General features: G+C 39.5%; 1 protein-coding gene across 2 annotated transcripts in view; it reads right to left on the bottom strand.

Moving 5' to 3' along the window:
- Window positions 1-3,209: 3,209 nt before the first annotated feature.
- Window positions 3,210-12,383, bottom strand: part of Neos (Neosin) — a 131,565-nt gene continuing 122,391 nt past the window's right edge. For both annotated transcript variants that reach the window (XM_067158899.2, XM_067158897.2), the window contains one exon: window positions 3,210-3,316. The gene's annotated coding sequence lies outside the window, so the exon portion shown is untranslated. The remainder of the gene's footprint in view (window positions 3,317-12,383) is intronic.

Below are 12,383 nucleotides of genomic sequence, written 5' to 3'. Positions count from 1 at the left end.
CTAACCTTGTTATTTATGGGTCATTTATTGTCTGGTTCGGATAATTTGGTTTCAAGTGGGTTTCTTGTGATTGGGATCCTAAAGTTTTACGCCCGTGTTGCTGTGGCAACGAAAATTTAGATTGAATCTTCTGACCGTTACCCCTTGTGGCCAGAAAGCTGACTGTTTCACCTTTTCTAGTTCTGCAAGTGGTATGCCAACCTTGAAGACACTATTCGTGCCTCTTCATGGCAGCTGTTCTACTTGTGTGTTACCCACTTTCCGTTGTCCTTTAGGTATTTCGTTAGCTTCACCGCTTCAGTGTTGTGGTACAAGCCTCCAACGTATAGCCAGGCTGACCCTGACTGGAGTTCTTCACTTCCGATAGTCTTTGTTCCTCTTATGACGGTTACTCCATTTTTTTGTACTCTAGTGTTTACAAATTGATGGTCTTCCGCCTTATTCGTTTCTATTACAGTACGTAACTTGTTCATTTGTACTTCCCCTTCTTCCTGTCATGATTATTGTTCCCTGAGATTGAAGGCTGTCTGTTGGAAGATTTATCTTTGTTCTGTCAGACTCATGCCATTTTTCTATATTCTGGCACGTTGCTGTGGCATAACTGTATGATGTTTTATTGTTTACTAGACAGTCTGCTTGCTGTAGTTGTGCCTCAAGTATGAGGGCCTTCTTCTTCAAGGATGTGTTCCCCGTATCTTCTATCTTATCCTTTAGTTCGTCACAGGACTTTTTATTCTCTTCTATGGCTTTTATTTCTTTCCTGACCTATTTTTCTTCTTGCGAGGATGTATTTATGCCATATGTTTCTACGTGGTTCCTGCATATGTTACACATCAATAGCAAGTTCCCTTTCTTGCTTTTGAGAGCATTGAACTCCATAGTTGTCAACGATGTGCAGTCTTTATGGAACCATCTTTTGCACTTGCCATCACAGCCGACAGTGCCACTATCACCATCAAAGGTATTATCGCATTATGGACTTTATGAAGTATTTCTTTGTTTGACATTCCTGAAGTGTTGTTGATGGGCATGGTTGGACTCTATATAAGATACTCACTATATACTATATAATTTAAAATATATTGCCAGGTATTAACTTCCAATTATCTTCTCCGGGAGATTTCTTAGCGAGGTTGATATGATTGTGTTTCTATGCCTCTCTCTTCTCTTTTGGACTCAAGATGGCGGATTGACTATTTTTATTCTCCGCCACATGTTAGTGCTTGGATCACTCAACATACTCCTGATGTAGAGTGCGACCTTAGTGTGCTTAAAATCTTTGACAAGATGACTTCTCACAACAAGAAAATTTTGACACTAAAATTTCAATTTTATCTCAGTATTCTCTATTCTAGTAGTAAGTCGAGATTTTAATATATCCCTGAAACTTAGACTACCAGATTAAACCTGTATTACCATATCGATTCACTCTGTAACTCACTATAATCGTCAGTCTTGTAGCCATGATGATAACACGATCTTCCCTTTTTTTTTTAACTACCTCGGAAGATTAAGAAGCAGGGAAGTAGCCATAATACTGTGTGCGGTGGTGTACCCTGAATAACAGAGTGACCTATAATTCGACACTGGAGCACAATACCAGACTTCCTAAACACGAAATAGTTCATCAATTCCAAATTTAAATTACTTTTTTATCTGTTTTATGATGTGAAACGAGGTCCTGAAACTCGTGCGCTGAAGGAAAATTCAATTCAGTACACATAGTACTGGATGTAGCCTCTGGTATTTTAGTTGTACCAACACCGTGCTTTATGTACCCTTCTAACCTAAAAGCAAAGCAAAGTCATCTCCGTACAAGCCGTGAAGGCCCTTGGAGGGCCTCGACACTTGATGGAGTAGAGTGGTTAGCTCTACGCCCGGCCGCATTTGCCCCAGGAATTAATACTTATTTTTTGTGTAGGCTGAGTGAACCCCAATGCCATATGCACCTCTGGAAGTGGAAATCTAATTTCTTAAATTTTACGATTTCCTGACGGGGATTTGATCCCACGTCCTTCCGGGCGAACCGAGCACGCCTTTACCGCCTCGGCCAGACAGTCCCCTACACCTCTAAACTAACATATATAATTACGCATGTTTTCATAAGGTTATTTTCAATTAAAGAATTCAATCTTAACAAAAACACTCAAAGAAAAGGTTACGACTTTTAGTCAAGTCTCTTCTTTCCGGATAATTTTCCTTTCAAATCTGCAGTGGTATTACACCTGTATTATTTCCCATGTTTTTCAAAACATCAGCAGAATATGGTAACTTCATTTTCATGCATTTAAAGTAACAGTTTTGTTTTGATCATAAATTTAGAAATACTCCATGTAAGTCTAACGGAAAGCGCATACCCTGTATTACCATTACGCTGCCTAGCGGAGAAGTTTTGCGTGATACATCCCTATTCAAAGTCCCAATTTTTGCATCCCAACGGCTTCGAATTAATGAGGTATTTAAAGTGATCTGATCCCCCTTACAAGGTTTTTACCTCAAATATGTTCAGATAAGTTGAAGACGGAGTAACAAGGAGAGGCACTCGACTCATTCCCGCACAGTCATCGTAGTGAATGCAATGATATTCTAGTTCAGTATTAGGCTGCACTTGTGTGTTTTACAGGCCATGATTGACTATGCGAAGACAATTTTTTAAGTTCTATCTCCTTGTTCATGGGAAGATATTGGGAAAATCTCCCTCAGATGACTGCTGCTACAGCTAGTATATTGGCCCCATCAAAGAGATGTAAAGTCTGTTTCAGGCGTGGAATCTGCCAGGAATCTTGTTCTAACTGTGACAAATGAAAGTTTCCCTACATCATGTTGATGGGTGTTTCGATATAAATATATAAAACCAAAGTAAAACTACAAATACTTTCTATTTTCAAACAATAAAATGTAAAAGAAATAAGTGTATTCCCTGGTACTTTCTCCATAAAAATAACTGCATGCCAATGGGTCTAATGAGCACTAAGGCAGCAATGGAGTTTTCAAATGTGGCGCTGTCACCTGTAGGTGAAGATTATGATGTCACCAGGGACAGCGAAAATATAAATAATAGTGTCCCCATATCTTCAATGTTCTGGATGTTGGCCGACCTTAACACACTTTTTTGAATGTGATGTGACAGAAATGGGTAGAGTTTGATAGTCCATACACAGGACACAAGTGTCCCACCTCGCCCTGGGGTAGAATGACACACAACACCATCTTGGATAACAGCTTTATTGCCAGTACGATACAGTCACATTTACCTCATACAAATAAATGCTAGTAAATCAGCTTCAATATCCACACAGATGAAACGCCAGACACCCTGCAAAGGACAAAGCATCATGTTATCTTCAACACAGCAAATAATATAAACATGCAAATGGGAGTTTTAAATGTCTACTTGCAAGGGATCTACTTGAGTGCAATGTCTAGTTGTACCATTATTATCAGTACTAACAAGGGTGACAACAAAATATTAGCTGCTAGTGAGTAACCACGACAGAAAATGATTGTACGGGAGGTGAAATGTAAGGATCACAACTTTGCCGTGTTGAAGGAAATTATGTATATTATAAATATCATTTCTCAAGGCACAAATAAAATCTCAAACCCTCCTTCCTTAACAAGTAAAGGCATGCAGCACCATGCCATTGTCAATTATCCTCTCCCACAAGACTTTTCTTATCACACATAATTATACAGGTACATGAAATGAGATGAGGTAAGAAACTGAACACTGCAGAGAGACTGTTTTTTAATTGTCTTGGTACAGTATGTCTTCAAAATGTGAACTGTCATGTGCCATAGTTTCTGAAGATAATTTTTTTTCTGTAGACACAAAAAACTAAATCTTCTCACAAAATTCGGAAATATCTGTAAGTGGGTTGAAAATGGATTCTTTCATTTGGGGCTGTGAAATCCGGGAACAGGAATGGAGTTCTATCAGAAATCAGGCAATTTCCAAAAGTGCCGTTGCAGAAGGGTAAGCAGTTTGGCCAATAGCTCCATCCATTGTTGTTGGAGGGAAAAGTTCCTGGTGTGATAAAAATACCACAAATCCTGTATGAATGGGGTAATAATATCATCTCTGTACACTAATTGGTCCATTGTTTTAGAATTCTGTGCAGCATCCTTGACAAAATAAGATATTCCACGACTGGACATGGCACACCATATAAATCTAAAATGACATGCGGCCATTCAAACTATTTAAAAAAGTTGTTTGTTGGTACAGCTATCAAGGTGAATATGAAAATCTGAAAATCATTATGTTGCAAAAGAAATCTGAATCCTCAGACGCCATGCACTGTAATCTGTTAAGCATTGAGAAACTTGAATGCTGTATGCATGTCCACCCAGCTCTTAAAATATTCGCCAAACACACCTATCGACGACAAACTGGGGACTGTAACACCTGCTAGAGATTCTCGTTTGTGATGACTGTTCTTGGGCACACTGTTATCTCATTTTGTTGACATAAGACTGATCTCACATGAATGAACTTGTCTTGTGCATCATTTACTTATCAATAATATTCATGTCTGCAACGGCCTTCAAGAAACGTAGAATAAGAAGTACAGTGTTATGCAGTGATTATTACAAATGTTATGACTTACATCAGTTGAACCAATAATAGTAACTGTGTGCAATTGTTCTCAATAACAGAGTAACTATGGGAGATTCCTTAACGCTATTGTTTCTGCATCTTCCCCCCTAATTCCTTTGCAGCTCTCGGACATGCCATATGAGTAGCCTATCTCCTGGTAAGTTCAGTAAGCGTCCTCAAATATCAACAACACGATTATTCTAGATCTGCATTCTCCACTCTCACTGAGAAGCAACTCGGTTGTTTTCAGCTTTCTTTCCATCAATAAGGTTGTTCTGGAACAGCGCGCCCAACAAATTCTTGTCTTCCAATACAAACAACATGCTGTCGTAGACAGTACTGCGTTTGTTATGACTGCCATCTAATTAACAATAGCCAACAGCAGTTGTAATAGTCAAGAACGGACGGTAGAGTTACATTCTTAGATCATTTCATTTCAAGTTTACACCGCTTTCCAGAGGGAAACTGTATTTCATTAAAATTGTGACTTGGGCCCGTTAAGTCCCTGGTTCGGTTAAGTAATTTATCTGGCACTTACAAACTGCTGAGTGACAGCATTTGCTACATGTAGTTTTCAGATTCCAGGAATTAACTTATAGACTGAAGTGTGTACTACATATTTGCAGAGAAATTTAGGTCCAATGTGTCTGAAATGTAGAGCTGTTAGTGTACCTCTTTAAACACTACATTTATTGTCCTATGGCTCTCTGGTACTATTTGCACTTTCAAACTGTCAAATGATTGAACCAGAGACCTTGCTACGCACAGCTGGCTATGATAATATAGGCTGGGGTAAATACTGTCTAGTCTGTCCCTTAGCCTTTTAGCAAGCAAACCTCGCATAGCTGTGAATGCCAATTTTGGAAAAACTAGAACATCTTCCGATGACTCAAATTTTTTCCTGTAAATTTCAATGTTTTGGTTTGGTAAAGGCAAGGAAGTATGCATGGAATACATACATGGAGAAAACAACAAATATAATATTTCCATGGTTACCTTCAAAATACACAAATTAAGTTAAAAGATGGCAGAGCCAAAAAATGAGAGAATGGCTGAGGAAACCAGAAACATGAATGAAATAACAAAAGATACTAGCAATTGAACACCCGAAAAGCAATGTAGATCCACATATCAAACTCATTCACACGAACACACGCAGAGACCAACACACAGAAACGTAGGGCAGAGGGACAAGCCGGTAAAGCATATCATAATAGTTCACAAGTATAATCAAAACAACCAATTTGCCGTGAATCTGGTCTGGTAAAACAAACACAGAACCAGGCCAATAGGAAAAACGTGTACCACACCAGCAACAACGCATCACACAGTCAAAACCCTCGTTATCAGAACACATCCATACCACGCACCAAGAGTGGACATGAATAGTACAGAGTGGACGAGCAAGAAAACACCAAAGGGTGTCGGAATCGAGCAAAACATAGAATGTCCATGAGTACACAAAATAAGTCTCCACACATGTACACATACACAAAAACTAATCAAACCGAGCAGAAAACATAACGGGATGTACACTGCCCTTGGTTTCCTAACAGAACATAAAAATTGGCAGACATACAAGAATATAAGATCAATGACAAACAAGTCTACAATAAAATTAAAGTAGAACAAATCCCCAGAAAACACTTAAAAGCAACCATGGCAAGTCTTGAGATGACCAAAAATAGCAAAATAACAGGTAAAGGAAAATAATTACTTGATGGATAGAAAGAACAAGAAATCTCTCAAAAGAACAGAGTTTCACAATACCATATTTAAAACGGTTAAAGTATCTTTGATAGCATAGAAAAGCCATGTCAGAAACCTCAGTCACCATTTCCTTTTTTCAAAACTGAACTAGAATAAACAAAAGGGCAGATAACAAGCACAAGACTAGGCAGAAACAGTGATAAATCTGAGAGCGAGAGTCGCCATCTGTCTACACAGAGATGAGTTGTTCGATAATGCAATAGATTGCAAGGTGCGATACATGTCAAAGAAGGGCAATAGTGGTTGAATGTTCAAGAACAGTTGGATGTGGTAAACGGGAAGATCAAATAATGTGGATTGAAAATAAGTGTAGAAAAGAGTAAAACTATTGTTATGACTAGAGGGGAGAAAGAAGGGAAAGGTCGGATTAGACTTGCAGACAAGCCCCTGGAAGTAGTGGAGACGTTCAAATATCTAGGGAGTGAATTAATGGAGAATGCTCGACTGGATGCTGAAATTACAGTAGCAAGAGGATTCAATCTGGAAGCGGTTTCAATCATAGTGTAAGAATCATGTCATGGGACAAGGATGTGCCAATGGAAGCAAAGGAAACTATGTACAAGATGTATTACGTGCCCATAACAACTTACGGAGCAGAAACTTGGACAATGACAAATTTTAGTGAAAAATGGAGGGGTATGTATAGGTACTCTTAAGACAGAAACAGGTTCCAAGAAGAACATTACAGGAATCGATGATGATTGTTGTTTAAAGGGGCCTAACATTGAGGCCATCGCCCCCTAATGGTACGAAATGAGACGAAATGCTTTTTTTTTTTTTTTTTTTTTTTTTTTTTTTTTTTTTTTTTTGCTAGTTGCTTTACGTCGCACCGACAGATAGGTCTTATGGCGACGATGGGATAGGAAAGGTCTAGGAGTTGGAAGGAAGCGGCCGTGGCCTTAATTAAGGTACAGCCCCAGCATTTGCCTGGTGTGAAAATGGGAAACCACGGAAAACCATTTTCAGGGCTGCCGACAGTGGGGTTCGAACCTACTATCTCCCGAATACTGGATACTGGCCGCACTTAAGCGACTGCAGCTATCGAGCTCGGTGAGACGAAATGGAATGACAAATTAAAAGTCTAAAATTCTCCACTGACCAGAACTCAAAGCGTGAGAACGAAGAATGAATGGATGGACACGAATTTAAAACAATCAGTGGATGCGACCCGCAAAGCTCCACATTCACACAAACTGACATTTCCACACATTATTGTACTCGGAGGTTATGAAATTTGACACATAATACAGACCTATGTTTTTCTCACTTTGCGGCGCTATTTACAGGCAACGCAAACCTAGGGTGTTCATCACATAAGAGTACTAACCACAGGGACCTGCCGTATGTTCCTCATATAGTGGGTACTAATCATAGGCAAGGCAGAACCATGGTAGCTATCATCCCAGGGTCCTGCTCATATGGTGGTACTAACCACAGGTACTGCAAAAGCCGACCGCACGGTGCTCCTGTGTGCAACTAATCACAAACCTATTTGGTACCTAATATAGTGGTACTAATCACAAGTAGTTTCATGGTTCCAAGACAATCATCCCTTGGTCGCCCCTTACGACAGGCAGGGGATACCGCGAGTGTATTCTTTGTCAGCGTCCCCCACCCACAGGGGGATTCCAGGAATCATTAATGAACAAGAGGAGTGTGCATGCAAGGATCTACAAAAGGCAGAAGTATTCTGTCAGTAGTATGTAAAGATTGTTGGTTACAAGGATAATGTCCACATAGAGGAGGTGACTAATACTAAAGAAGTATTAAAATTTACCTATGATAACAATGACATTTACAGTAAGATACAAAAGTTGAAAACTAGAAAAGCAGCTGGAATTGATAAGGATATATATGCCTTTGCTGGTGGGATGTAGTGTTTACAATGCACTATGTCTCTGGTATGGGCTAGAATAAATTTGTTACTTTCACTGACTTGTCTCAGTCTCGTCCTTGGTTTGACAGTATGGAAGTGATTGAGGTATGAGCGATGCTAGTAGTATCATTCCTTATGCAGCCAGTCCCTGTTATGAATGGTGTGAAAATATCACTCATAGGGTCGGTTGGTGCATGCATTTCAGTGGACTTGGCAGACTGATATTTAATAGCAACTTCTGGCCCAGTGAGGAAACTACCTCATTTCCCTAGTATACCTCTTCAGTGACACCCAGACTATTTATGACAGCTGTTGGTGGAGCTGTAGAGGATCAAACCAGCCTTCGGGCTGAATACCCAACATACGGGGGATACACTGAAGACAGTGGGTTGGGAAGTACTACTTTGATTATTGTTTGCATGAAGGAGCTATACCAAATGAATGGAGAGTTGATATAGAAGCCCCTGTGTATAAAGGAAAGGGTGATACACATGAAGCTCAAAATTACAGGCCAGTCAGTTTGACATGCATTGCGTGCAAGCTTTGGGAAAGCATTCTTTCTGATTATATTACACATGTCTGCGAAATTAATAACTGGTTCGATAGAAAGCAATTCGGGTTTAGGAAAGAGTGAAGCTCAACTTCTAGGATTCCAGTAAGATATAGCAGACATCCTGGACTCAGGAGGTCAAATGGACTGTATTGTGATTGACCTATCTAAGGCATTTGATGGGAGACTACTGGTAAAAATGAGTGCAATTGAACTAGACAAAAGAGTGATTGAATGCATGGCTATATTTATAGAAAATAGAACTCAGAGAATTAGAGTAGGCAAATCTTTATCTGACCCTGTAATAATTAAGAGGGGAATTCCTCAAGGCAGTATTATTGGACGTTTATGTTTTCTTATATATATCAATGATATGAGTAAAGAAGTGCAGATGATGTTATTCTGTGCAGAGTAGTAAATAAGTTACAAGATTGTGAGCAACTGCAAAACAACCTCGATAATGTTTTGAGATGGACAGAAGGCAATTGTTGGCAGTTATTTGTTTCTGAGTTTACAAATTTGCTGACTAATAGCTCACTTCAATTCAGAGCAGTTTGTGTTTTAAACTTCCGGTGACTGTACAGGCCAATTCTTGCGCAGAACATACGTCCAGACATCGCACAGCTGAGGGACGGGGGGAGATCTTGGCTGGGTTCAGTGAAGTTTGTGTTCCTGTCGCTTAATATCTTCATTTCTGCGGCTTCTTGTTTGAAGTGGTGAACTGAGGCACAGACACTTTGCCGCCAAACCTTGGCAAGTGTTTTCCACGTTTATGGGTTTATTTCTGCCAACTTTAAAGTTTGTTTCAGTTGGTCTTTGAAACGTCTCAGGGGGGCACCCCGTGGTCTTGAACCGGACCTAAGTTCACCATAGAGGATCTGGCGCAGTAATCAGGTGTCATTCATACGGTGCACATGTCCTGCCCATCTGAGGCGATGGCCAACGACCAATGCTTCTACAATCTTAGCACATGCTTTCTCGAGAACTTCAATGTTAGAGACGTAGTTTTCCCCGCTTGATGTTCATGATGGAGCATAGTTCACCACAGAAGGCAATGGTATGATGATAAACGGGGTTAAAATTCAGGTACCAAGCTCGATAGCTGCAGTCGCTTAAGTGCGGCCAGTATCCAGTATTTGGGAGATAGTGGGTTCGAACCTCCGTCGGCAGCCCTGAAGATGGTTTTCTGAGGTTTCCCATTTTCACACCAGGCCTTAATTAAGGCCACGGCCGCTTCCTTCCCACTCCTAGCCCCTTCCTGTCCCATTGTCGCCATAAGACCTATCTGTGTCAGTGCGATATAAAGCAACTTGTATTTTTTTTAAAGTCAGGTTGTTTCACAAATAGGAAAAGTCCTCTCAGTTTTAATTACTGTGTTGATGGCATGAAAGTTTCTTTTGGGGATCACTGTAAGTACCTAGGTGTTAATGTAAGGAAAGATCTTCATTGGGGTAATCACATAAATATGACTGTAAATAAAAGGGTTCAGATCTCTGCACATGGTAATGAGGGTATTTAGGGGTTGTAGGAAGAATGTACTACAGCAAGGAAAATGCTAAACAAGAAATGGCTAAAAACAAACTTGATATATTAGGCATGAGTGAAATGAGATGGGGAGGTAGTAGAGAACTGGATAGTGGAGGATATACACCATATTACTCAGGTGCTGAGCGTAGTGGACAACATGGAGTAGGAATACTAATTAAGAAAGATATAAATCCTAAAGTTTTGAAGATAGAATATGTAAATGAGAGAATTATGCTAAGATTGAAAGGCTAGCAGAACGATTTAGTAGAAATTCAAGTTTATATGCCAACCAGTCACCCAGAAAGAGGAAGTAGAGGAATGTTACAAGCAAATACTATAGAAGAGTAGTGGAAGAGATATGAAAAATGCATGTGTTGTGATAATGGGAGATTGGAATGCTGTTGTTGGAGGACATGAAGCCAAAATAGTTGGGAAATATGGGCTCGGAGTTAGAAATGACAGAGGTCAGATGTTAGTTGACTTCTGTGAAAGAAACAACATTGTTATTGGAAAACAGTAAAAGGCGGAGGTATACTTGGACATTTAGTATTAATAATGAAAGGTTCCAAATAGACTATATTATGATACAACACAGATATAGGAATGGCTTAAAAAATTCAAAATGTTATCCAGGAACAGATATATGTTCTGAGCACAACCTAGTTGTTGTAGAACTGTGCATTAAATTAAAGAGAGTTCAAATAAGTAAGATCAGGGATTTCCAATTAGCAAGAGCTCGAGGGCCACATTGGAAAACTTAGGTATGATCGCGGGCCGCACTTTAATAATAGACCAATTTTCGTAAAATTTTACAAATAGAACAGAGGTAACAGTAAAATAATGTTCATAGTTCAACTGAAATGAAGGTCTGATAATTTTAATTGCTTAAAACATTATCGTACAGCAGCATAAAGGCGTGAAATTAAAAATTAATATTATACCCAGGACAATTGCATTCTGAAGAAAAGCACCCAACAATGACAGTTCATTTGAATTAATATTTGACGAATGACTAAAAACGAAAAAATCCTTAAGAATAACTGAAATTAATAATGTAGTCAAAACAAAACGTAAAGAAGGACAATTTAGTGGTCGATCAGCCACATCTACCAATGAACGAATGTCTACCTCCAACTCTGTTGTTGCTGATCTCAAAAGATGCAGCAAGGAAGAATCTGAAAGTCGACTTCTGTATTGATTTTTAATGAGTTTCATAGATTGAAAAAACACTTTCACATATGTACGTGCTCCCAAACATTGAAGTCATTTTTAGTCCAAATTGTCTTAACTTTGGGTATTTTTCACTGGGTAGCAGTTTTAAAAAATGTGATCCCTTTTCTTGTCTTGTCTGTAGGAATGTATCAGCTTGTAGATCGCACAGCTCAAGTTGTAGTTGTGGTTCTTGTTCCTCGATTGCAGCACCAAGAGGATTCACGTAAAGTTGTACAATTCTTTTCAGAATTTCTGTTTCCTTGAATCATGTGTAGAATTCTTCAATGATCCCTTGAATGTGTGAACTGAAATCTGAAAAATGTATGGTTTCTTGGTCCTTCTCCGCCGCTAATTGTAGACAGCAGGGAAAGTAAGTCATTTCATTGTTTTCTAAAGAACGTTTGAAAATTTTCAATTTGTTTCGAAATCCATTTAACAGTTACCACCATATCTGACACCTCATGGTTTCTTTCTTGAAGATTCAGGTTGAATTTTGTGTTTCACTGAGCTTCCTCTCATTTCCTATTCACGTAAAAGACGCAAGCACTTTACACTCAACACTAAACAAAGCCGCAAAAATGGACAGTACAGTAACTTGTGAAACTTCACTACACGTCAACCAAGCGCGACTGAGAGTGTGGAGATGGGAGGAATAGCTGACAGGCCTTGCCGGGCGAGTCTATTGCTGCGTGAGTGAAAGGGATGGAGGTCAGTGGAGGGGTCCACGTCCTCTCTTGCCGCCTCCTGCACTGTGAGTTACGGCGCGTTGCTCGTAGAACAGCTGACTTAATTCTTTATCAACTTCGTTTGCTCATTTCTTCTGTATCCTTTTCAGACCAGCCCCTTGC

Source organism: Anabrus simplex, chromosome X (assembly GCF_040414725.1).
Source record: "Anabrus simplex isolate iqAnaSimp1 chromosome X, ASM4041472v1, whole genome shotgun sequence".
In the NCBI taxonomy this organism is placed as follows: domain Eukaryota; kingdom Metazoa; phylum Arthropoda; class Insecta; order Orthoptera; family Tettigoniidae; genus Anabrus; species Anabrus simplex.
This window is presented reverse-complemented; position numbering and strand designations above follow the sequence as displayed.